The 25303-nt window shown below is 33.6% G+C and overlaps 3 long non-coding RNA genes across 5 annotated transcripts; 1 reads left to right on the forward strand and 2 right to left on the reverse strand.

Annotated features, from left to right (window-relative positions):
- The first annotated feature begins 7140 nt into the window (after nt 1-7140).
- Nucleotides 7141-8673, forward strand: LOC139782855 (uncharacterized). Its single transcript, XR_011721031.1, has 3 exons — nt 7141-7324; nt 7816-8057; nt 8267-8673. It is a non-coding gene; the product is annotated as an uncharacterized lncRNA (long non-coding RNA).
- A 7449-nt stretch (nt 8674-16122) lies between these two features.
- Nucleotides 16123-20250, reverse strand: LOC139782851 (uncharacterized). 3 transcript variants are annotated; one of them, XR_011721025.1, is made up of 6 exons: nt 20003-20250; nt 18957-19357; nt 18692-18850; nt 17348-17607; nt 17195-17256; nt 16123-17078 (listed from the first exon to the last, which is right to left on the reverse strand). It is a non-coding gene; the product is annotated as an uncharacterized lncRNA (long non-coding RNA). The 3 variants fall into 3 exon arrangements; XR_011721023.1 differs by having other exon boundaries at nt 17348-17627; XR_011721024.1 differs by having other exon boundaries at nt 17348-17627; nt 18957-19377.
- A 2148-nt stretch (nt 20251-22398) lies between these two features.
- Nucleotides 22399-23544, reverse strand: LOC139782856 (uncharacterized). Its single transcript, XR_011721032.1, has 3 exons — nt 23324-23544; nt 23013-23258; nt 22399-22928 (listed from the first exon to the last, which is right to left on the reverse strand). It is a non-coding gene; the product is annotated as an uncharacterized lncRNA (long non-coding RNA).
- Between the last annotated feature and the right edge of the window lie 1759 nt (nt 23545-25303).

Consider the following 25303-nt stretch of genomic DNA (forward strand, 5'->3'; position numbering starts at 1 on the left):
TTTAGTAATTATTAATTTGGCGCCGACTTCAAAAAATTGAAAAAAAAAAATACTTAAAAATATTATTAATTTGGCGCCGACTTCAAAACATTGAAAGAAATTCTTAAAAGTATTATTTCATACCTTTTAAAACTTCTTTATTTTTTCATTTTTTTCATTTTTTTTAGAGCTTTTTTGAAATCGGTTTTATTAAAATAATTTTTTTTTACATCATACTTCTTTAGTGCGTTATTCAGTTGATACGAATCAAAAATAATAATTTATTATTTGCTTGTAATTATTAAGTATGCATATTTCCATACTGCTCCGTACCCTGATGTTCTAACGCGATATTTTATGTACTACAACTTTCCGGAGCAAGGATTGCTCTACAGTGAAAACCGCATCCGTCCAGTAGTTTCAGAAAAAATCGTGGACATACCCACATACATCATACTCGCCGAATTGAGAACCTCCTTTTTGAAGTCGGTTAAAAATAAATTATATTTAATTTTTTATTATGAAATTAAATTTTACATGTGACTGTTATGTCACATAAAAATTGATATATAAATATATTTTAAAAAATAGAAGAAACAATTAAAATTTTAAAAATTGCTCAAAATCTTTAAAAAAGATAGAACCGATTTCAAAAAAAAAAGTAAAAAATAAGAAAAAATTTAAAAAGTAAAGAGAGCTTTACATTTTTTCTTACTTTTTAGAGCTTTTTTGAAGTCGGTTCTATTAAAATTTTTTTTTATTTTATACTTTTTTAGTGCTTTATTCATTTAATATGATTAAAAAATAATATATAATCCATAATATAATTCATAATATATAATACATTTGCTGTTATAAACATTTTCAACACTTGCATGCATTGCATTTTTATATATTATTTACATAAAAATACGATGCATGCAAGTGAAATGTTTATAACAGCAAGTGCATTCATTTCTGTGCAAAACACGTATTATATGATGTTCATCCTTTACAGAGAAATCAACGAATCTGTTGTATATTGAAATTAATGAGCGGTAGTGTATATAAAGAAGTTAACTAATATATAAATTTAAATATATTTGCAATATAATAAATATTTTTATAATATATTATACCTTTCTCTTTATTGTTTCTTCTCTTCTCCTTCTTTCTTCTTTTTCCATCTCTATATCTTTCTCTCGTCTTAAAATACTTTTTACTTTTTTATAAACAGTTTAAGGTATCGATACAATAAATATAAATAATACTATAAAAGCTACATTTGGATGAAACGGTAATAATTTACACATCCTACCTCTATAATTATGTTAAAATCATAATAGCGTAATAAATGAAAACGACTCATAGGAATAAATGTGATAGTATTTATGAAATAAAAAATTAAGTATGAAATATACATTTAAGAAATATTACTTTAATGATTATATTATCTTACGCGTTATTAACATTCCATACAGGCGAAGCAAATAGATGCTATGATATACAAGATACCTTTAAACAATTGTTTCATTTTCTAACATTTTTCAGATATACTGTAGTATAATCGTATAATCGTCATATTTTTTTACACAGGAATACTAACGCAAAATTATTCGGACATTGTCACTACTAAAATTAAAAAATCAGATGAAGGGTTAGGTAATGTACACATTTTTAATTCACATATCTCTCATTTATTACCCATCATCATTTCATAATGATACATTTGCAACGAAATAGATACGCCAGTACCCAAAACGTATATCTGTAATCTAAACACAAGTTTTTATATTCTGGAAACAATACAAGTGTCTTAAAATACTTTTTACTTGTTTATAAGCAGCATAAAATATCGATACTATCCGAATAATATAAAAGCTACATTTGGATGGAACGATAACAATTTAGACACCCTACCTCTATAATTATGTTAAAATCATCAGATATACTGTAATATAATCGTCATATTTTTTTTACACAGAAATACTAACGCAAATTATTCGGACATTGTCACTAAAAAATTAGATGAAGATAGTTTGTAATCATACAAAGATACTGTTTAGTTAATGTACACATCTTTTTAATTCACATATCCCTCATTTACTACCGATCATCATTTCATAATGATGCATTTGCAACGAAATAGATACGTCAGCAACATTCGAAACCATCGACTGGAAAAAGCATTCCTCTTGGTCTATTCGTTGTGACGGATAAAATCGTATAATTTCAGCACTGAGCAGTGGATTCACTTCAATTGATGCGATTTTAAGACAGAGCTCAATTCAAAGAATCCTCGTTGTTACTAAATATACTTACAAGGCCTGTGAATAGCGCTAATTTCCCTGCCATGCGCATACCTTTCTTTTTCGTGGCTATATCCTGATTAGGCATCATCCTGTCCGCAATATGCTTATAGACTTTTCCATTCATCAGCATTAACTTAAAAAATAAAAAAGCCGTCGTACCATCTGAAATCGTTATATATAATTGTCTTAGTACTTGCAACTCGCATCAATTCTACTGTATTTAATGCTAATATAGGTCACGATTTAGATTTTTCTGTGCTTTGCACACTCACTACGCTATACAAAAATTTACTTTAAATGCTGTAATCTTTTCAACGTGTTAAGATTCTTAAATATGCAAGATACAACTCACGTTGCTTGACCGTGTTCTTTAACATGGCTTAAAAACATAGTTGCAACTTCTTTGTCAAAAGAACGTACACGATTCCAACACAATATCTTGACCATCGGAAGACTTGACAGTTATCTAAAAAAAATAAGAAAAAATTTTAAAAAATAAAAAAAGCTTTACATTTTGTCTTACTTTTTAGAGCTTTTTTGAAGTCGGTTTTATTAAAAAAATTTTTTTATTTTATACTTTTTTAATGCTTTATTCATTTAACATGATTAAAAAATAATATGTAATCTCTTTCAAATATTATATATCTTTCTACTTCTTTCTGCACTTTTTCAATCAGTATCTCCAATATTTTTGCAATATTTTAACCATACAGGATAACTCCATCTGTTTTTGTTACATATAAAATTTTATTGCATTGTCTCGTATACTCTCCTTTGGTTTTAGGCTGTGTAATTCCTTACTTGTTGTCGTAATTGGATATCATTTGAGGATAACATTTTCTTGTAATTTTTATTTGAGAAAAGTCGCTATTTTATAATTTAAATAAATCTTCGGGTAATTATGAAGAAAAGTGGCTTCCTCACCGATTTGTCTAAAACTTAATAAATATTGTGTAGGTCCACCTAGCTTACTGGCTGAAAAAGTGCAAAAAAGGGAGGCTTAAAAAATCTTTATTAAAACTTCCTATACACATAAAATCCTGAAAAGACGTAAAATGTAAGTATAAGAAAATCGACCAATCCCAATCAAGTATTGTGCTGTCCGTTTTCTTATGCTTATTACCAGTAAAAGAAAATATTAGATTAAAATTGATCGATTTTCTTATGCTTATTACCTTTTATGTCTTTATGGGATTTTATGTGTGAAGCGGGGAGCACACATTTCTGCACAACGCATAATGCGTAAGCATAAGAAAATTGATTGGTCTATTTCCTTATGCACATGTGTATGGACCAATCAATTTTCTTATGCTTACGCATTATGCGTTGTGCAGAAGTGTGTGCTCCCCACTTGAAGGTCTTTAAGCCCCGGACACACACTTTTTCGTAACAGTAACAGTAAAGTTTCGACCAATCGCTTTGTTCGATTCGGGAACATACGGTCGTACATACGTTCCCGATTCAAGCAACGCGATTGGTCGAAACTTTCTGTTACTGTTACAAAAAACTTGTGTGTCCGGGCCCTTAAAGGCTATTGCACATAACAAAGTTTAAAGGTCAATCCAGACAAACTTGCATAGCGCATAAACATAAGCATAAGAGAATTGATTGGTCCATATGCATGTGCATAAAGAAATAGACCAATCCGTTTCTTTATGCATATGGTTATGCACCTATGCAAGTTTGTCTGGATAGACTTTTATGGCTTCTGCCCACAGAACACGGAAACGCTTGCCGCGCGGCAAGGAGCGATCGACACGGTAGCTAATAAACTTTTGGTTCTTACAGAAAAGTGACACGTTGCTTGGTTACCGCGTCGCTCCTTGCTGCGCAGCAAGCGTTTCCGCGTCCTTTGGGCAGAAGCCATTAGGCATAATTGTAAGGCCATAAGAAAATAGACCAATCACACTCGATTATTCTTCAAACGCAAGGAGAATAATCGATTATGATTGGTTTATTTTTTTACGACCTTACGATTATGGCTGAATCTTTGTTACGTGCAATGGCCTTAAGTTTGATCAAAATAAGCTCATAATTGTATTCATATATCGCATCGTTTATATTAAAGGAAATTCAAGGTTTATTGTACTAATTGCCAGTTTACGTACAGAAATGTTTTATTTTTAAATTATGATCAAATTACAATCAATACAAATATATCGGAAACAAGCAACCCGAGAAAAAATAATTTTGACTAATTATATATGATCATACATTGTGGCGGCATGTGCCACCAATGATACACGCCCGCGCGGCGCCTGCATTACCGGCAGTTCGCGACAACGCCGCTAGGCGTCGCATCGCCGGCGCATTCTCTCACGGTCAAAATTCCGCACCGACTAGTATAAAGGGAGACCCCCTACGGGACCAAGGCAGATTTTTTCAGGCGCTAGTCGCCTAGGGTAAGAGTTCCCAAGCTCAAAGACCCACTCGGCGCGAGTCGCCTGGCACGAGGCGCAAGTCGCCAGCCACCTTCGGCGCGAGTCGCCTGGCACGAGGCGCAAGTCGCCAGCCACCTTTGGCGCGAGTCGCCAGCCACTCGGCGCGAGTCGCCAGCCAATCAACGGCGCTTGGTCGCCTGACAGACGTTAGACACCTACGGCAGCAGCGGGTGAATGCTCACCGACTCAAGGCGCTAGTCGCCCTCGGCAGTAGCACACGATCGCTTGCTGCCTTCCTCAACGGACAGACACCACCTGGCAAGAGGCGCCAGCCGCCAGCCAATCAGAGGCGCTTGGTCGCCTGGCAAGAGGCGCAAGCCGCCAGCCAATCAGAGGCGCTTGGTCGCCTGGCATGAGGCGCGAGTCGCCGACCAATCACAGCGCTCGGTCGCTTTCAACACCAGCCGACCAATCACAGCGCTCAGTCGCTTTCAACGCCCGCCGACCAATCACAACACTTTCAACGCCTGACGGCCGATCACAGCGCTTGGACGCTCTCACGGCGCAAAGACGCCATTACCGACAGCAGGAAGTTACGGTTCTGACCATCGTTGAAAGAAGACCTTCCATCCTGGCATCCCACACCAGGACTATTAGGGTGATCGACGCTTTTATTAAACTGACATACTCCCATATGTAGATATGTAAATATACTCTATATATAAACAAATATTGAAAATTGTCGCCTACATTTCTATCCTCTCTGCGATTCACAATCCTTGGGCCAACGCCTACTCACAGTAGCAGACTAAGGTAGAAAACCGTCTAGATTTAAGTAGCAGCGCCCATATACATTATTGTTTATATGATCAGATCCGAAAATTGGCCAGGTCTGACCATGCATGCTCATACAAAATCATATCAACGGTCATATCTATTCATATTTGACCATTAAAATATAAAAATATAAAATTTATTTTTCTCGTTAAACATTATTTTATTGCCGAAAATCTTTATTATGTGCAAGCTTAATTAATTAAATTTATATTGTACTTGAAAAATTTGCTGACCACCGCTGGATTTGAACCTGGAACCCCTGGATCTTGAGTCAGTCACCTTACGTACTGTGCTACAACGTTAATTAATAAAGACGTTTCGTATTGTACTACATATGTTACACTTATTGTTAGCAGATGTACGGAAGGTGTCAGACATAGATACTGTATAGTTTTCTAACAATATAATTTAATTCTACAAAAATGTAACAAATAATTGGATTAAAAATTATATTTTTCCGTAGTTTTTTCCGTAGTAGTAGATTGTTTTGTGTGCCGCTTATTGATATTGGAACATCATATCACACAATTGCGTTACCAAACTCAATCCAAGTGATACGTACCAACCTAAGTGGTAGTAGTCTTATTTCTCCTTAACAAAATTATATCACAAAATTGCGTTACCTAACTCAACCTAAGTGATATGTTATTTCAATATATATATATATATATTCTCTTTATAGTTGGCGTAATTTAAAGATTTCATATATTTTTTTGAAATAACATATCACTTAGGTTGAGTTAGGTAACGCAATTTTGTGATATAATTTTGTTAAGGAGAAATAAGACTACTACCACTTAGGTTGGTACGTATCCCAGGGGGAAATGGTAAATCGGATCGACATCGATCAGACGTCGATGGCGTCTACAGCTTTCCCAGATCGAAATAGCAAATCAGATCGACGTCGATCAGACGTCGATAGCATTTACAACTTCGATCGATTATCTGTAGACGCCATCGACGTCTGATCGATGTCGATCAGACGTCGATAGCATTTACAACTTCAATCAATTATATATAAGTTTAAATTAAAATATAATATATTAAAAAATTAAACGGGTCTCAATTCCTTTCTACCATAAATAAACGGACATGAGGATTTTACCTGCTTTTGATTACAAATAAACTCATTCATTTTTTTCGACACATAAAATTAGAAAAATTATGTATATACATGCAGGCACAAAATATAGCGTGAGTTGATACAAAATAACGCTGTATTTTGTCCATCTTGTATATAATTGTATATGTATATGTATATGAAAAATTATACATATGCTATCTATATTATTATATATTTTTTTATTATATAATTATTATATAACTATTATAATAATTATCATATAATAAGATTTTTATAATTATATAACATGTATAAATATATATAAAATATAATATGTTTTAACTTTAAATTTTGACCGTTGAAACTATAAAGAGTACATCATATATGCAAACAGATTCACGATTTTTAAAACAGTTGCAAATTAAAAGATCGAAGGGCCGCTCAGCGCTGAGCGCTCACGGACGTGGTTCCTCTTTTGTGTGTGTACTCCCTCTATCTCCGTTTCACGGGACCGCGTCCATGCGGCCTCGAACGACCAATGCGATTACATCGCCCGCGACGCACGATATCCAATGAGCGTGCTGCGACGAGTGCAAGGTTATGTTCGTTGGATATCGTGTATCGCGCGCGATTGACGTGATCGTGCTTGTCTGCCGAGGCCATCACAGTATACTGCAGCTGTGTTTCGTGTCTGGCATCACTGCTGAGAGTGCTGAGTCGTGCTATTTAATAAAGTCAGCAATCAATTATCGAAAATGAGTGAAAGTCCACCGGTAAGTTTTTCATAGTGTTATTTCTCATTTATCTGTTTTTAACTTCAAGAATTCTCGTTTTCGAAATCTACATATATATTTGGTCGATTTAGATTACCTTTTGTAAGTTTATTGTTTACTTACTTACTCAATAGCAACCTATATCGTCGTTTGATGTTATCATAATATCAATATTTGGTTATTATTGGTTATTATAATGTCAAAATGACATCAGATGATCGATAGCTTTCTACTTGTTTTGTGTTCTTAAAGAGTCTATAGACAATTATGATTACTTCATAAATAACTTATGAAATATAATTTTTATATAGTTCATAATTTGTTAATAAATATTTGTTCAGGTTTATTTAATTGGAAACGTTGTGTGCTCTCATATGCTTTACTTTATAACCTTATTATGCAGGTTAAATGTTATCGATCATCAATAATTCCACTATTCTTATACTTCTTGCTTTTGCCATTATTTATTTATGATTTGCGTATATTTTCAGATTTTAACGAACGTTTTATAAGATTACAAAAAAAATTAGAAGACAGTGAAAAAGAATTAAAAGGCATCAGTAGTAAGCTTGACGTTGTTATTATGAACCAAACAAACTTAAATAAAAGTCTGCTTCCGGAACAGGCTGTCATCAATAGACCCTCAAATCTACCCTCTCTGCCTCTGAGTGATATAAAAGGCCTTGAAGAATTTGAGAAATTTTTATCCAACGATGTAAATCTTTCAGCAGCAGTAAGTAATATTTTATTATGCTTATACAACTTGATACATTTTTATTATTTTATGGCTGGATTCTGGATATTCACTGCCAGTACTGAATCTATAGTTTACGTCACATACACTATAGATTTTTAGTACTGGCAGTGAATATCGGAACGTCATCATCTCTGTAATGTGTTTCATAAATACTAATTTCTTTTTGTTTGGTTCCTTTCTTGCAGTGCTACTATTTGAAGAGTTTGGCTTTGGGAAATAATGAAAAAACTGCAACGTCAAAACTTATGATTCAATTGATGACCAATTCCTTAGCTGTACATTTTAATTTTGATGGTCATAATCCTCAGAAAGCTATGACAATTAAAAGGTCATTTAAACAGTTGAAACTTTGGGAATTATTTCAAGGTATTCTATCTTCTTTCAAGTATTCCGTCTCCCAAAGTTTTTAATTTATTATACAATATTAGGTAACTCAGAGAATCACAGAATATTTATTTCTCTTCATTGTTCTTTTAATCTAGGAGTGATCCCAATCAGCAGACAATATTTTTTAAATGTTTTTTAAATATTTTTTTTTCAGTATTTGTACATTGTTACAGTTTATTGTACAAATAATATTTATTTAATGTTTATTAAACGTTTATTTTACATTAATTATTAATTTAAAATAATGATTTAGAAAAAATATTTATTTAACGTTTATTTAATATTTAGGTCACATTAATTATTCGTTTGCAATAATATTTTTTAAAAACATTTATTTCACATTTATTCAACATTTATTTAATATTTATTTTACATTAATTATTCATTTAAAATAATGATTTCGAAAAAATATTTATTTAACGTTTATTGATTAATATTTATGTCACATTAATAATTCGTTTGCAATAATAATTTTTAAAAACATTAATTTCACATTTATTCAACATTAATTTAATATTTATTTTGCATTAATTATTCATTTAAAATAATGGCTTAAAAATAAAAATACCATTATTATATACGTTATAACATGCGCTAATAAATTCTAACACGGTTATTATTTGTACGATTAATTGTGTGATTATTTGTGAGAAATTTTATATGCAAATTTCTTGCGAATGCTTGAGCGAGTTAGACGGAGTCTACAAATTAAATGCGCAAGTCTCAGAGTCGCAGGAACGGTCGTAAGACAGAAATTGACCAATCACAGTCGAACGCTTTTAACTGTTATATTAATTGGTCAATTTCTTTCTTACGACCGTTTCTGCGACTCTGAGACTTGCATCAAACCGCTCAGTAGCAATCGAATGTGATTGGTTGTTACTTTTAGAACCAACAAATCAACGTAGTGTGTGTTGATAAGACGACAACTCAGCAGTCGTTCTGCTGAATTATTGTAAACCCCGCATTTAATTACGGCTCCTATTATACTGCACACAGGACTACACGATAACACAATAAAGTGACAAAGCGGTGACCAATCACCGTTTTCATTTTTCCGAATCGAAGTATTAGGCTGCTTTCGAAAACGTCACCCGAGTGCACACGAGTATACTCTCTTCTCTTTCTAACTCACTGAGTTAGAAGGAAAAGGAAGTATACTCGTCTGTACCCGGGTAATATTTTCGAACGCAGCCTTAATAGCGTACGTCGGTTCGGCGCGCTTGATTGGTCGCTTGAGTTGCGACAACGTGCGACGTGCTTATGTTCTGTGGACCTGACGTGTTTGCGCGTGTCGGGCAGTAGGTGACTTATGGCGGAGCGTGCGGATGTGTAGCAACCATAGCAACTTCGTTCTTCGTTCCCATTATTTGTGTGCCGGTAGGTTTGTGATATAATAAAGTTCTAAAGTTTAATTCTAACATCATTATTGCCCTCCCGCAAAGACTTCCTGCATAACTATTAAATTTCTTACAGCAACGTATGTACCGTTGAATGCACATGGTGAGCCGCGGAATACCGCGGAATTAAACGACGACTCGATCGCCGACCCACGTTATTTGACAATCAGGGTGAAGTCCCATGGAGCCAGCGTACGGCGTACCGGCGTATGGCGTAAAGAAGCTTGGCTAATCACAGGCTTTACGCTTGTTTTCGTTACGCCAGCACAGATGTTACGCTGGTTTTTGAAGCGTTTCGGCGTTTATGCTATAATGATACACACCCACGTACACGCATATAGAATATTGCTTCATGTATGAATGTATGTGTTAAAAATTGCGCTGAAAATTTCATCGGCTGTCCCATGGGGCGTATTTACGCCGGCGTAATGATCAATAAGCCAATCACAAGACCCCTTGAGCATCCATTTTGAAAATAAGCTGTGTAAAACAACACTGTGATTGGCTTATTAATCATTACGCTGCTTAAATACGCTCCATGGGACAGCCGATGTTTGTGCTGGCGTAACGAAAACGAGCGTAAAGCGTGTGATTAGCTAAGCTTCTGTACGCCATACGCCGGTACGCCATACGCTGGCTCCATGGGACTTCACCCTCAATTTAATGTGTGATATTACTTTTCTGATTCAATTTAAGAGCTGTGTTGAGACTGATAGTAACCGCGTACAGTTAGAAGAATTAGAAAATATATTTAAAAATCACACATGAAACATTATTTCAGCATAAAGGTCTTGCTATGACCGTCTATGGACCTTGCTCGATTTTCAATTGCGTTATACAAACAGCGGTCTTGTCAATGCCTTAAAATACAAGTAAATTTTTTTTCTTTCTTATATGTATTTTATTTTGTACTGCAAATGTTTATTTTGTTATACATTATATATACAATGTGTACAATATGTACAAAAAATAATATTTAGTAATAAAAAATCAAATATAACACAAATTTTTAAAATTATTAAAAAACCTTTTAATGTAAACGTTTCCCAAATATTAAAAAAACATTTTTTTAAATGTTAAAACAAACGTTTATTAAACGTTAAAATAAGATTTTTCTAAACGTTAAAATAATATTTTTTAAACGTTAAAATAATATTATTTTAAACGTTAAAATAAATGTTTTTTTAATGAAAAAAAGGGAACTTATCCCATTATTTTTAACGTTTTTAAAAATGTTTAAAAAATGTTTTTTAAATGTTTTTTAAAAACATTTTTTAAATATTATTTTGCTGATTGGGATGCTACTAAAATTTCCGGACAGCGATTTATCAGAAGCTTTAAATGCACTCAGAAGTTGGCTACGAAATGCTGCTGGGCGTAAAAAAGATTAAAATGTAGAATTTTTTATGATTTCCTTTTATATGCAAGTTTGAAGCCTTATATTATTGGTGTTTCTTTTTCGCTTTATTTTATTGCACTAGAGAGAAACTAAATATTATATAGAAAGTTTGTCAGATTCAATTTTAAGTTTAAATGTATAACGTATACGTTATATTTCCTTTTATATACAATTTTTGAAGCCTTATATTATTGGTGTTTCTTTTTCGCTTTAGTTTATTGTACTAGAGTAACTATTATATAGAAAGTGTCAGATTCAATTTTAAGTTTAAATATATAACATATACGTTATATTTCCTTTTATATGCCATTTTTGAAGCCTTATATTTGTGCTGTTTCTTTTTCGCTTTATTTTATTGCACTAGAGAGAAACTAAATATTATATAGAAAGTTTGTCAGATTCAATTTTAAGTTTAAATGTATAACGTATACGTTATATTTCCTTTTATATACAATTTTTGAAGCCTTATATTATTGGTGTTTCTTTTTCGCTTTAGTTTATTGTACTAGAGTAACTATTATATAGAAAGTGTCAGATTCAATGTTAAGTTTAAATATAGAATGTACGTATATATGTGTGTGTATATACTGTATATATATATATATATATATATATATATATATGTAGAGAGAGAGAGAGAGAGAGAGAGAGAGAGAGAGAGAGAGAGAGAGAGAGATTATGAGAGAGAGAGAGAAATTATGTACAAAAAATAAAAAAAATAATATTCTTTTACATCTATCGTATGTATATCTATTTAGTACACTCCAATCAAAGTAAAATGCATACTGAGCGGTTGTAGTACCGAATGCACTCATTGTATCAACTAAATGTCTAATAGATGTTTTATAGACGTCGATATTAAGATCTAGATAGCGTCGAAATTCAGAGAGTTGAACGTCTATGTAGACGCGTCTATAGATCTCATTTAGACACGTCTAAAAGACGTCGATTCAATGTCGATCCGATGTACCAATTCTCCCTGGGATATCACTTGGATTGAGTTTGGTAACGCAATTTTGTGATATAATAATAATTTTGTTAAGGTATATATGTATATATATACCTATATATATTCTCTCTTTGTAATTGGCGCAGTATTAAAAGATTTCACATATTTTTTTTAAATAAATTCCACTTGTTATTTAAGTTTTTTGAGGTAGATATCACTTGGATTGAATAAAGTAACAATTTTGTAATGTAATAATTTTGTTAAGAAAAATTAAAGCTACTACCACCTAGGTTAGAATAGATTTTATTTATTTTTTAATTTAAAATTAATGATACTACCACTTGGTTTTTTTCGAGGTAACAACCACGCGTGTACTTGGCGCCTTTTTTTTTACCTTTTTTGAAAAAGGTAATTTTGTACTGATATCATGCATTTTGTAGTGTTACGCATCCTCTTCTAACTAGTCTTATAAAGAATATATCTTACAAACAGTATGTACAGATTGTAAAGCTAAAGGTGTTACAGACTATTATTTCTAAGAAAATAGATTTTTTTAAATAACATGTAGACATGATACAAATAAAATAAATTTATTCTTTATGTTTTTTTGTACTTTTAAGTACTCTGCATTTAAAAATAATTTACATTATTTTCATCCATTTGTATCATGTCTATTTGTTATTTTAAAAAATTTGGCAATTATACTGTTCAATAAAGCAAAGTTTCAGCTTTAAGAATCTGTTTTTTGAATTGCAATACGATGATTTTTAAGGAAGTTATGAGCAATCAAAGTCAAAATGCTCATTTCTTATTCAATCCACGATAAAAACTTTCAAAAGTAGAGATTTCAAGCTTTAAAATCCTTTTTTTAAATTTAAATTTTGTTCATTTTTAACAAAGTTACAGCTGCTTGAATTTTGCCTATTTTTAAAGACAAATTTAGTGTTCTTTTAAAATACCTGACACATTGAAGATAATGAAAGTGCTTCTAGCATGCTCGGATTTTAGATTTCGAATATGCAACAAAATCAATATGTAAGTATTTCTTCAGAAAAATGCATCAACATTGGTTAGCGCTTAAACGTTAAATTTTCTTTTCCTGCGTTAAAAACTAAAGTTACGATTTATTTAAACATTATTGGTGCAATAACTAGGTAAAGTTACGATTTATTTAAACATTATTGGTGCAATAACTAGGTAAAACATTAATTTAAACATACATGTGTAGTTTAGACAGGATATAAATCCAGGTCAGAATTACAAATTTCTTGAATGTACCAGCATTTAATTATACAGTAAATAATATATTTATTTACAGTTACAATAGATTATACATATTAAATAAAACTTGATTTGGTAAGTATGAAGTAAATAACAACAATATAATAGTTTTATTAAATGTTTATTTAGCAATTATGTTTTCATGTATGTATAAGAAACGTAGCATATTCACATATTCACTTTGTATGTGTGTGTTCATATGTGTATGGTCAGAGGTACGAATATATAATACTGACGGGTTATATTACTGCTTAAAAATACGGCTTAAAAATAATTATGTTACTGTCTCGGTCTTCTGCCTCGTCTACCCCAATGGTAGTTAGCTGACGACATCTTTCTTCTTGTCGTCGTATCCCCGCGACTCTGCCTCTTGGTCTTCGAACTGTAAATATGCTCATGTACCATAGCGTTTGGTCCAAAGCGTTTGGTCTGCACTATGCGATCGTGTTCTTCTCTATTTTAAAAAAGGTAATTTTGTACGAATATCACGCCTTTTTGTAGTATTACGCATTTTATAAACAATATGTACAGGGTGTTATTTCGAGGTATAATACTACCACTTTTTTTTTTTCGAGTATTATTGACAATGCGATCAAGTGCGATTTTTTGCGCATTTTTATTACAGACGTTCATCATTACATTAACATAACAAAGTCTATACTTTCAAGGTACATGATGATCGTTTTAAAATGGTATCTACCTGTGAGATCTTTAAGGATTATGCGCAGTGTTCAAGCTCCCGCACGGAGCACATTAAGCTAAATTAGTCTTCGTTATTTTATTTTTATCTTGCAAATGGGGACGGCGCGTGCCACTCTTAGCCGCTAGGGGCGCTAGCGAAATTGGAGATACACCGAGCTGTCACCGAGTACCGAGCATATCGTTAACGAGAAAATCTGTGTACATAAACGTGAATATTTCGGAATTTTTTAACATGCCGGGAATGTGTGTGGCGTATGGATGTAAAAATAAGGGGGAGCATCGGTTTCCGAGGGACAAGAATGACAAGATAATGAAAAATAAACGGTGGATTATCACTGCTATAAAACGCGAGGATTTATGTCCGAATACAAATTCGCGACTAAACATATGTTTCATTATATGTCTATTAATTTTATTGTAAACTCACTACTTTCAAAGCCGGTGGTAATATAATCCTCAGGTCTAAAGTGGTTTGTGCACAGCAAATTTATATTCGGACATAAATCGCGTTTTATAGCAGTAATCCACCGTTTTTTCATCATCTTGTCCCTCGGGAACTGATGCCCTCCCTTATTTTTACATCCATATGCCACACACATTTCCCCGGCATGTTAAAAAATTCTCCAAACCTCTCTACTCATTAAACGTAAACATTATGACATGTCCCCAATTTCGGTGCTGCCCTCTGCGCTGAGCTTGTCATGTCGCCGTCCCCATTGTCTTTATTTGTTCTCTCTCTCGCGAGCTTACCGATTATTAATATCGAGTCGCCGCAAGCGCTTGGACACTTCGATAAGATTAAAGCGATCACAGACAGAGGCATTCCGGTAAACGAAACGCCGCGAACACCCCAATAAATACAGAGGCTAATACTTCTTTTTTTTTTAAGGATTTCTAATGATATCCGTACCGCACGTAGGGCGTTGCCGTCGTTGCGAAACCGTTTCACGACTCGGAGGCTGCAAATGTAGCGAGTCGAGTTTGTAACGCAAGCTCCGTGTCCCAATTCGTTCTAGATACGCTCCTCTCTACCTAATGTAATACATTACTCGCGTAAAGTATCGCGCAATTGTAATTGTACGTTATAATACCCTTAAGAAAAAGAACTGAGCAGTTGCACCAGTAACTGATGAAGTTGAATCAGTAACTTGTGATGTTCTATCAGTGACTGAATACGAGAGTCAGTTACTGGTAATGCTTTTCAGTTGACACCCAGTTTTAATAATCAGTTTCTACATTACTCTAAAAACTGGTTAGACACTGAGTGTTGCCATTAGTAACTGATGACTGGTCCTCAGTTTTTTTAACGGTTTGTCAGATGCTGATTATGTTCTTCAGTTGACGCCCAGTTTTAATAATCAGTTTCTATATTAATCTAAAAAACTGGTTAGACACTGAGTGTTGCCATCAGTAACTAATGACTGGTCCTCAGTTTTTTTTAACGGTTTGTCAGATACTGATTATGTTCTTCAGTTGACACCCAGTTTTAATAATCACAGTTAATCACACAGTAGCCGCAGATTTCTTATTTGTCACAGGCAAGTTTATAGAACTGGTGAAAGTTCAATTGATTCAATTGATCAACCGAACAACATGGAAGTTCTATCAGTTACTGATCAATATAAAACTGAATAAAACTGGACCAATATTAACCAGTTCTTTTAACAGTAACTGGTACAACTGTTCCTTTTATCAGTAACTTGTTTCAATATACTGATCGTGCTGTCATTAGTTACAATAATCAGTTATCCACCAGTTAGTGCCTAGTTTTTTAAATCAGTAACTGGTATAACTGTTTCTTTTATCAGTAACTTGTTTCAATAAACTGATCGTGCTGTCATCAGTTTCAATAATCAGTTATCCACCAGTTAGTGCCCAGTTTTTTTATCAGTTTTGACTGCATTTTTTCTTAAGGGTAAATGTAGTACAAATAGAGAATATACCGCGCGCGCGCGTGATGTAAAATTGTAAGAGTAGACCTAAAAGGTAGTAAAATCGTAAAACGTAAATATCGTAGAAAAGTTTCGCGAAAAAGCAAAGGCTCGTTCCAAAACAATAGCGGAAGGCTTATGAAATAGAATAAAAAGAAAATATGATAAAAAATTTCCTCATACACATTCTCCGTTAAGCTCTGATATTTGTATGATTCTTCGTCCTTATGTTAGTTCGTCTATCGATTATCTGTCAGTAAGAAAGCATTTATACTTCTAGTAGACCGTCGTGTTATAATTCTGAAGGCACTGTTCAAAAGTTTATTACATTTCTTGGAATAACGGGTCTTCGCAAAACACCTCTTCGAATGGTGCGACAAGGAGAGTCGTTATAAACATCGACATGACCATTGCACACGCCTCCTTCGGTCTATATCACAAAATTCAAAATAGAGTAGTCTCAACTTGACAGCCTGTGCCACAATGCCAATGCCGTATTTGTCGGGTCTGTGATCGGTTAGGAATTATCGTAAGCTAGCAAAAATCGATGGTCAGAATTCAGGCTTATGATACGCAATGGCCGGTGCATTTCCATTAATTATCTCATATCAATATCGTATCATTATATTACACAAACGCTTATTAATTTAGAGGCACATTGCTAAGGGTCTCGGTTTTTTTTCTTTTCAAGTTGCTCCCTACATTAATGAACTTATGACAATTAGCTAATTACGATTATTCAATATGAATATGAAAAGATACATGTACAATAAACATGATTAATCTAATTCAATATCATCCTCACTTCCTTTTGCTCTTTATTTTCATTCGTTTTCTCACTCCAATAGACTGTTCTGCGTTGTCATCCTCGTTGCCACCACCGCGTCTTCGTTTACCCGACTTTTTGTTCTCTTCAATGTTTTTCATGTCCTAGGGTGTTACAATATCCTGAAAATAATTTTAAGTAATATAACAAAACCCTAAAAGTTAAACCTATGGTTAAAATAATATATGGAATTTTAAGTAAAAATGCATTCAAATTTATATATCTAAAATCTACTTACACGTAGGAGTTGATAATAATCTCGTTGATTGGAATGTGGCTTGGATCAGTCAACTCGCGAAACTGTAATATAATAATAAATTGATTCAAATTTTCGGATACATCACTTCATACGATTCTTTCACACGATGACGGTTAATGTTAATTTCCTTACCTTATTATTATGTTTCGCGTGTTCTATACTTGTCGTCATAACGAAACATCTGACCGAGACATTGCGCTTCTTGGCTACCTGTATCTCTTTCTCGAAGCTGGATCGGGATTGGTATTGTCTATAACTATACTTTTTCCTTGATTCAAGTATATTGTTGGACTGCGGCAATGCACTTCTGCCAGCTGCCTAAAGTGTCTCTGTTGACGTATCCGTATTCCTTCAGATAATTCTTTGCAAAATGCGATTTTTCGGAGTCTGGACTGCCGATCATAAGTACCACCTGTCAATGGATATCTATAAGCACGAGGAAAGAGCGGGCCTCTGTTCACATTTGACGTTCACAATGATATTCGTGTTATGCACGATGCTTCTGTCGAAATCGAGGAATCACATGCCGGAAAAGTTTTACTTAGGTATTTATCATTAAAAGAATACTTTGTATAATTCTCTTTTATGTTATTTTTTTATTTTTTCTCATTAGATCATGGTACCAGAGGAACAAACACATTTTTCCAGCGAGTAGATGGGAACCTTTTGATCCAACGAAAAGTTACGACAAGTATACAGTGTCGGATAAAAATAGGAAGAAAGATAAAATCTGATAAACTTAGATTCAACGAATTGTCCAATTTCGTTTAAAGGATTCAGATTCAAAAGACTGTAAATATTAATAACCAGATAAATAACTTTGTTTCATCGTACAATTGATTCATTGTTCAACAGATTGTAATATATATATATATATATATATATATATATATATATATATATATATATATATATATATATATTACAATATATATACGCGTATATATATAGCTACATTGTATTTTTAAGGACTGTGATTTTAATTCATTTAGTTATGTGATAATATTTAATTCATTTACTCGATTATGTAGCTCTACTAAATTACAGTCCTTTGAATCTGAATCCTTTAAACGAAATTAGACAATTCGTTGAATCTAAGTTTATCAGATTTTGTCTTTCTTCCTATTTTTATCCGACACTGTATACTTGTCGTAACTTTTCGTTGGATCAAAAAGTTCCTATCTACTCGCTGGAAAAATGTGTTTGTTCCTCTCGTATCATGATCTAATGAGAAATAACATAAAAGAGAATTATACAAAGTATTCTTTTAATGATAAATACCTAAGTAAAATTTTTCCGGCATGTGATTCCTCGGTTTCGACAGAAGCATCGTGCATAACACGAATATCATCGTAAACGTCAAATGTGAACAAAGGTTCGCTTTTTCCTCGTGCCTAATCGCAATATTACATACATTAAAATAACATGCCAACATTGTGATATTGCTTCATAAGTTTTATCATTTAGTATCTTTACCTTAGTTACAATAAAATCGTAAAACGTATAATGGTGCGGTAATATAAGAAAGATCCTCCTTGACATACATTAACTGATCTGCCATTACTGTTTTAAGCTCGCTGAATTCACGCCTCAAAACTTTTAAACATCTCTGAAGAAGCTGATAGATAGAATTACCTGTATGTGAAAATTTAATAATTTATGCAGTAGAACATTATATATCACGCCAATGTTACTCCAAAAGTGACACTGGAGTATTTTAATAAATCACTAAGACATTCACCTTTCTTCATTATAACACTCCGACGATGGCCAGATCCATCCCAATAACTGAATGTGATCTCAATTTCTTCTTCCTTCAACGCGTTCTGCTTTCTAGCCCATTCTTGCCTCAATTCTTCCTTAAGTTTATTTTCCTCCTCCTCCCTTTCCCTATCTGGCAAGAAACTTGTATCTACATCTGGATTTTTCTTAATCTTCTTAATCGCGGGGCCATCAGATTGCACATTTTCTGACTGCAGGGATTTTTCGGCATTGTCTTCGTCAGAAGACATCTCAGCTACATCTTCGGCTTCGTCCAGATTAAAAGACAAAGCTTGAATCTGTCTCTTCTGTTTGTTCTTTTCTGTCTGCTTCGCCGCTAACGTTCTTTCCTTTTCCTGCTCTTTTTCACGTTCCTTCTATCTATATCAAAGCATAAAACACTGGGCAAAAATCACATAACATTTAGAGCACTGGGCAGAAATCACACACACATATATATATATATATATATATATATATATATTCACGCCAAACTGCATATATAACATCGTGTTATTTTTACATTACATTTAGGAAAATTATTTCATATAGACGTTAAACTTACATACATAGGGAGCTTTCCAGCAAGTGACACAAGCCGACACAAACGTCGTTCTATCTTTCTTTTTTGGCATTTTGGAGTAACAAAGACAAAACGATACCTGTGTCGACTTGTGTCGCTTGCTGGAAAGCTCTCATAAATGAATCTCGCGTTTTATGTAAAATCGCGTTTTATGTTAAATTTAATTGTAAGAAATCGGTAATCTAACCTATACTATGTTTACGCGAGCGTTACTTAATTCTGTAGTAACTTACGAACGATACGATAATTCCTCCGCATAAACTGGAGATTTTATAGTAACTACGATGATATCGTTCGTATAAGTTACTACAAAAGTAATACTCACGTAAACGTAAACTATTACAATTCCTGTCACATGCACTTAGTCGCGTAAAAGAGTCACGGTGCGGTCACGCTTCGCGTCGTATAATAATAGGATAATTATATGTAAATAAAACAATTACCTTGAATCAGAAAAAATATTAATCGTCGCGTCGCGTAAAGAGTCACGGTCGGTCTCGCTCCGGCTCACTACCGTGTCTCTCGATAGGTTAACTGAACTGACAGTGACAGCGCACTGAACGCACTATCTGCACTGCGCGCAGTACACACACGTATTAACTGAACTGACTGTGACAGCGCGCTGGCGAAAGCGCCGCCAGTGTCGAAAAAGTGAAAAGGACGCGATTCCAGCCAATGAAATGATGGCATGGCATGGTATGGCATGAGAGACGGTCGACGTAGAAGAAGATGTATCTTAAAAATAAATTTTCACATTTGGACTTTGCGTCGCAATATCTCCGCTCGTAGGGCACGTAGCGGAAATATTATAAGAGAAACCCCCCCCCTAATTCGACCCCAAGCTATCGATCAAGCCTACTTAGAACTTGATCCGTTCACTCGTTATCGAGATCTCAACATCTTGAGTACTCGCAACCCGTCGCGTCGCGTAAAAGAGTCACGGTCGGTCTCGCTCCGCGTATACTTGGCGCGAGACACTACCGTGTCTCTTGATGTTTTACCTGGGTTTATGCACTCGGTTCTTCTTGGGATAGTAAAACAACTTATTAAATTGTGATTTGATAAAAAAGGTCCTTGGAATATTTAAAAAAAAGAGTAAAGATATTGATAATTTTATCACAAGTATACGACCACTTCAATCATTTTGTCGATTACCAAGACCTTTAACATATTATCAATTTTATAATGCATCCGAAAATTACAATTTTTTGTTATTTTATTCTCTTATAGCTCTTATTGATCATTTGCCTAATGAATATTTTCAGCACTGGATGATGTTAGTTATAGCATTGTTTAATTTACTTCAAAATCAAATTACACAGTTTGATCTTAAACAATCAGATATTTTACTTAAATTATTTGTAAAACAATTTGAAAAACTGTACGGCATGGAACGGATCAAGTTCTAACTATAATAGGCTTATCGTATAGCTAATTGGACCAATTTTATATATAGTAAAAGTGTTTTTATTTTTTCGTATATATATATATATATATATATATAACTTCGTTGTTTATTGAATATAAATATAAATATAAATATGAGCGCCGCGTGTGTGTATGTGTGTGTGTGTGTGTGTGTGTGTGTGTGTGTGTGTGTATGTATATGTATATATGTGATATATGTACATGATACCCTGAAGATATATATATTATATAGTCATACATGAATTCATATATATATACAGTCAGGTATGAGTCAGGCTTGATTAGGTCTAATCATATATGAATCTGTACCTACTCATACGAATTAGAATATATTAGTCATATCAGCATAGAAATGGTCAGATCTAAATACGCACAATTATATATGGATATATATCCAGTTATATATAAATTTACATATAGTCAGGTGCGAGTTCATATTAGCCAGTCATGATTAGATAGAATCATACATAGATTTAAATATAGTCATATATGAATTCATATACAGTCTGGTATGAGTCAGGCTTGATCAGGTCTAATCATATATGAATCTGTACCTACTCATACGAATTAGAATATATTAGTCATATCAGCATAAGAATGGTCAGATCTAATCGTATATGGATCCATATATAATCATACAAGGAGCAAGATGTAAATATACATGATCATAAATATACCCATATATATTCATTTATGATTCTATACATAATCATATACAATTATATATGATTAGTCAAAATTATTTTTTCTCGGGAAGTTAGAGAATATCTCAGTTTTTTTGCTACCATAAGAATATTCAGATAAAATGACAGCTATTTTGTTAGGTGTCGATATATTGCATCAACCGCCATGTGTTTTTGCAAAATTCATGAGATACGTCCTATTAGTTATTATCATATCCGGAAGAAGAAACAACTGTTTTAAATTGATAACTGATTTTTAATAAATGTTGATAATCAATTTAAAACAATTAATTATATCTATTTTATAAAAGCTAGTTTATTTGTTCACATATCCACATTTCAACTAATTGTAAGTAGTATTATAGTAATAGGTATGCACTAAGTCTGTACCTCGCGATCACCGGCTTCGACCGACCAATCAAACGCGCGAAAAAGCGACAACACTACGACGCGAGATATTTGAATCGAAACGCTCACTTCTCGATACACGTGAACAACTAAAATATAAAATTATTAAACAAGTTTAATTGAAATAATTCAATCTAACTACTTGAGTATACCCCCGCGCGTGTAATTATTAAGTGAGCGAGGGAGGTAGAGAGAAAGAGAGGAGGGAAAAGTACTATTCCTATAATTTTACAAGAAAGTAAAATATGTCGCATTATTTATATTAAAGGAAAGATTTATCGTACCAATTGCCAATTTATGTACAGAAATGTTTTATTCTTGAATTATGCACAAATTACAATCAATATAAATGTATCTAAAACAAGCAAGTTGGGGGATATCTCAGTTTTTTGGCTGCCATAAGAATATTCAGATAAAATGATAGCTATTTTATTAAGTGTCGATATATTGCATCAACCACCATGTGATTTTGCAAAATTCATAAGACACGTCTGATTAGTTGTTGTCATATCCGAAAGAAGAAACAAACTGTTTTAAATTGCATGATAACTGATTTTTAATAAATGTTGATAATCAATTTAAAACAATTAATCATATCTATTTTATAACTTAGTATAGTAAAGCTACAATTATCTCAGAAAGTTTCTTCAACACCGCACCAATATTAATTTCTACGTCCTTGACGAACATCTTCGGTTTCTCGAAGGGAATAGCCACGCCGCCTTTAACGATTTCCCACTTTCCTTTGCCATCATCTTCATCACGTTTCTTTTCTCGTTCTTTTTCTTTGCGTTCTTTACATTGCTCCTTCCTCTTCGTTTTATCCTCGTCCTCCTCCTAGGCTAAAGCCCTATGTAAAAAAAATTATGGTGTCATATAATATATTATGCTTCATGTTATCGGCGTTTTAAATATACAATATTTCGCGTCTTACCTGTTATCAGAGCGGCGAGACCTTTAGCGTAAAATCGACAATGCATCGCCCCCAAGCATCCATACATGGAATTGGCTGTGAGGTTCAACGCCATTTGCCTGATATGGTAATCCATTTTCTGTTCCGGCAATAAATTCGGCGCTTTCATGAGTTGCTTGATCTGCTGTCTGCTTTTGACTAATTTGTGAATCTCCGTCGGGATCATACCTGACTCCAGATTTAACTCGAGAATATTTAATTACTGCACTGTGTAAATTACATTTTAGTCCAAATATTTACTTCATGATGTTGTTTGCATATAAGAAAATTACCTCGACGTCAGCATACGCCGCACCGGGCACGATGGTAAAACACAAATTGTACTCTTGTATAATACTCGGATTAATACATCTTGTATAATACCAAAAATTGAAGTCCATCAGCAGTCCCAACTTATCATAGAAACCTTTCTTCGGATCAAATACGAGGCCTCCAGCATACGCTGCAGCTTTTTTTCTACGCGAGCCATCTAACATATATCTAGTTTCGTAATAACGACAATATATAAAAATATATTGAGATCTCACCATCGCCTCGCCCCTTCTTTTCAATTTTCTTATCCATCGTTATGTAATCTTTCAAATTAAAAGCATGTAACAACAGATATTCGTTTCTCTCCGCTTTTCCGCCTAATAGCGTCCTTGATAAAATGTTACCTATATTCATTCAATTCGCAAAATTTAATTATAATTGCATTATTATATTTTATAAGTGAAATGAGAAATATAATGAAATGTACCTACTAAACAAATGATTTGAAGCGCGAGCGATATAACATTGAGATCCATCACTATAATCATAATGTATTTTACTTCTTTTAACGTCACATGCATTAGATTTAGCACTTTGTCCGGTGTATTGAAGAACGATGGAGTTTCCGCTGGCGTGATATCTTTACATTCGTGTTCCTTCGTCTTTAATACCTGAACTAAGAGAGGTTAATTTCACGGAGGAAATAGACATTTACCGACTCATTCAAAAGAGAAACTGGGATGTGTTATATATTATTTTTAAATATATTAAAGCAACGGGTAGAGTTATTTGACGTTGGAGTGTAAAGTTAGATTTTGAGTACTCGGGTTAAGTGTTTCAGTTGTAACGAATGTACTTTATTGGGCTTAGACTTTTTGTGCCAATTGCCAACAGTGCTGAAGGCACCTAACCGTCCTCATCCGAGGACACCAAGGAAAAAACCCCCCGACGCGAGCTGTCACATCACGACACACACGCACGAAGCTCGCACGAATCTCGCAATCTCGATCACCGGCTTCGACCGGCCAATCACGCACGCGGAAAAGGGGCAACAATACGACTCGACCACGGGCCAACTTCTCGCGTCCACATGGATTTTTTTATTATGGACTAGCACGCAGCGCGCGCTACGCGCGCGCTTTCACGTCCAAACTTTTTCCGTTCCATTCACCTTAAAACACTCGTCCCACATCACCATTTCTCTCCGTTAAAATGTATTCCCTTTCTCATCCACTGTGCCAATGTCCATTCGCCACCACTTGTTTCTTTTTTTCTCTCCGCTCACTTCACACATCTGTCTCTCCCATATTTTGTTTTCTTCTTTCTTTTTACTTCTCGCATAAGACTTATCACACTTCGCTTCCTCGGCTCTTATTTTTCTTTTTTTTTCTTACACTTCACATTTGTTATCCCCTCTGCTTTTACTTCTCCCATTCTTCCTTTTTCTTCACTAATTATCTCTTCTTCCATTTTTTCAATATTTCCACCACTACCTCTAATTTTCTTTATTTTTTTATTTTATTTATTGAAAGATAATCTATCACATACTCGTTCTTTGTTATTAATTTTCTTATTTTTTTTCTTTATTTATCGAAAGATAATCTATTACATATTCGTCTTTCTTTCCCATATTTCTTTTTTCCACCTTACTCTTCACATTCTTTATCCCACTATACCTCCTTTGCTTTTCCTTCTCCCGCTCTCCCTTTTTCTTCACTATCTCTTCTTCCATTCTTTATTTAATCTTTTCTACCGCCATCCTTTTTTTTATTTTTACTATCTCTAATATTTTGTTTTTATTTATATTTATCTATTTATTTATTTATTTACTTATTCTTCTTTATTTCTTTGTTTTTCTTTATTTCTTTATTTATCGAACTCGCCGACATCTTAATGAACCAACCACTCTCGCGCGGAAAAGTGATAGTATAATAATACATATCGACAGCGCGATACATATCGACTCAAGACACATCTACTTCTCGATCAAAATTATTTTT

Source organism: Temnothorax nylanderi, unplaced genomic scaffold, assembly GCF_030848795.1.
Source record: "Temnothorax nylanderi isolate EJ_2023f unplaced genomic scaffold, tnyl_v1.0 TNYL_tig0445_pilon, whole genome shotgun sequence".
NCBI classification, from domain to species: domain Eukaryota; kingdom Metazoa; phylum Arthropoda; class Insecta; order Hymenoptera; family Formicidae; genus Temnothorax; species Temnothorax nylanderi.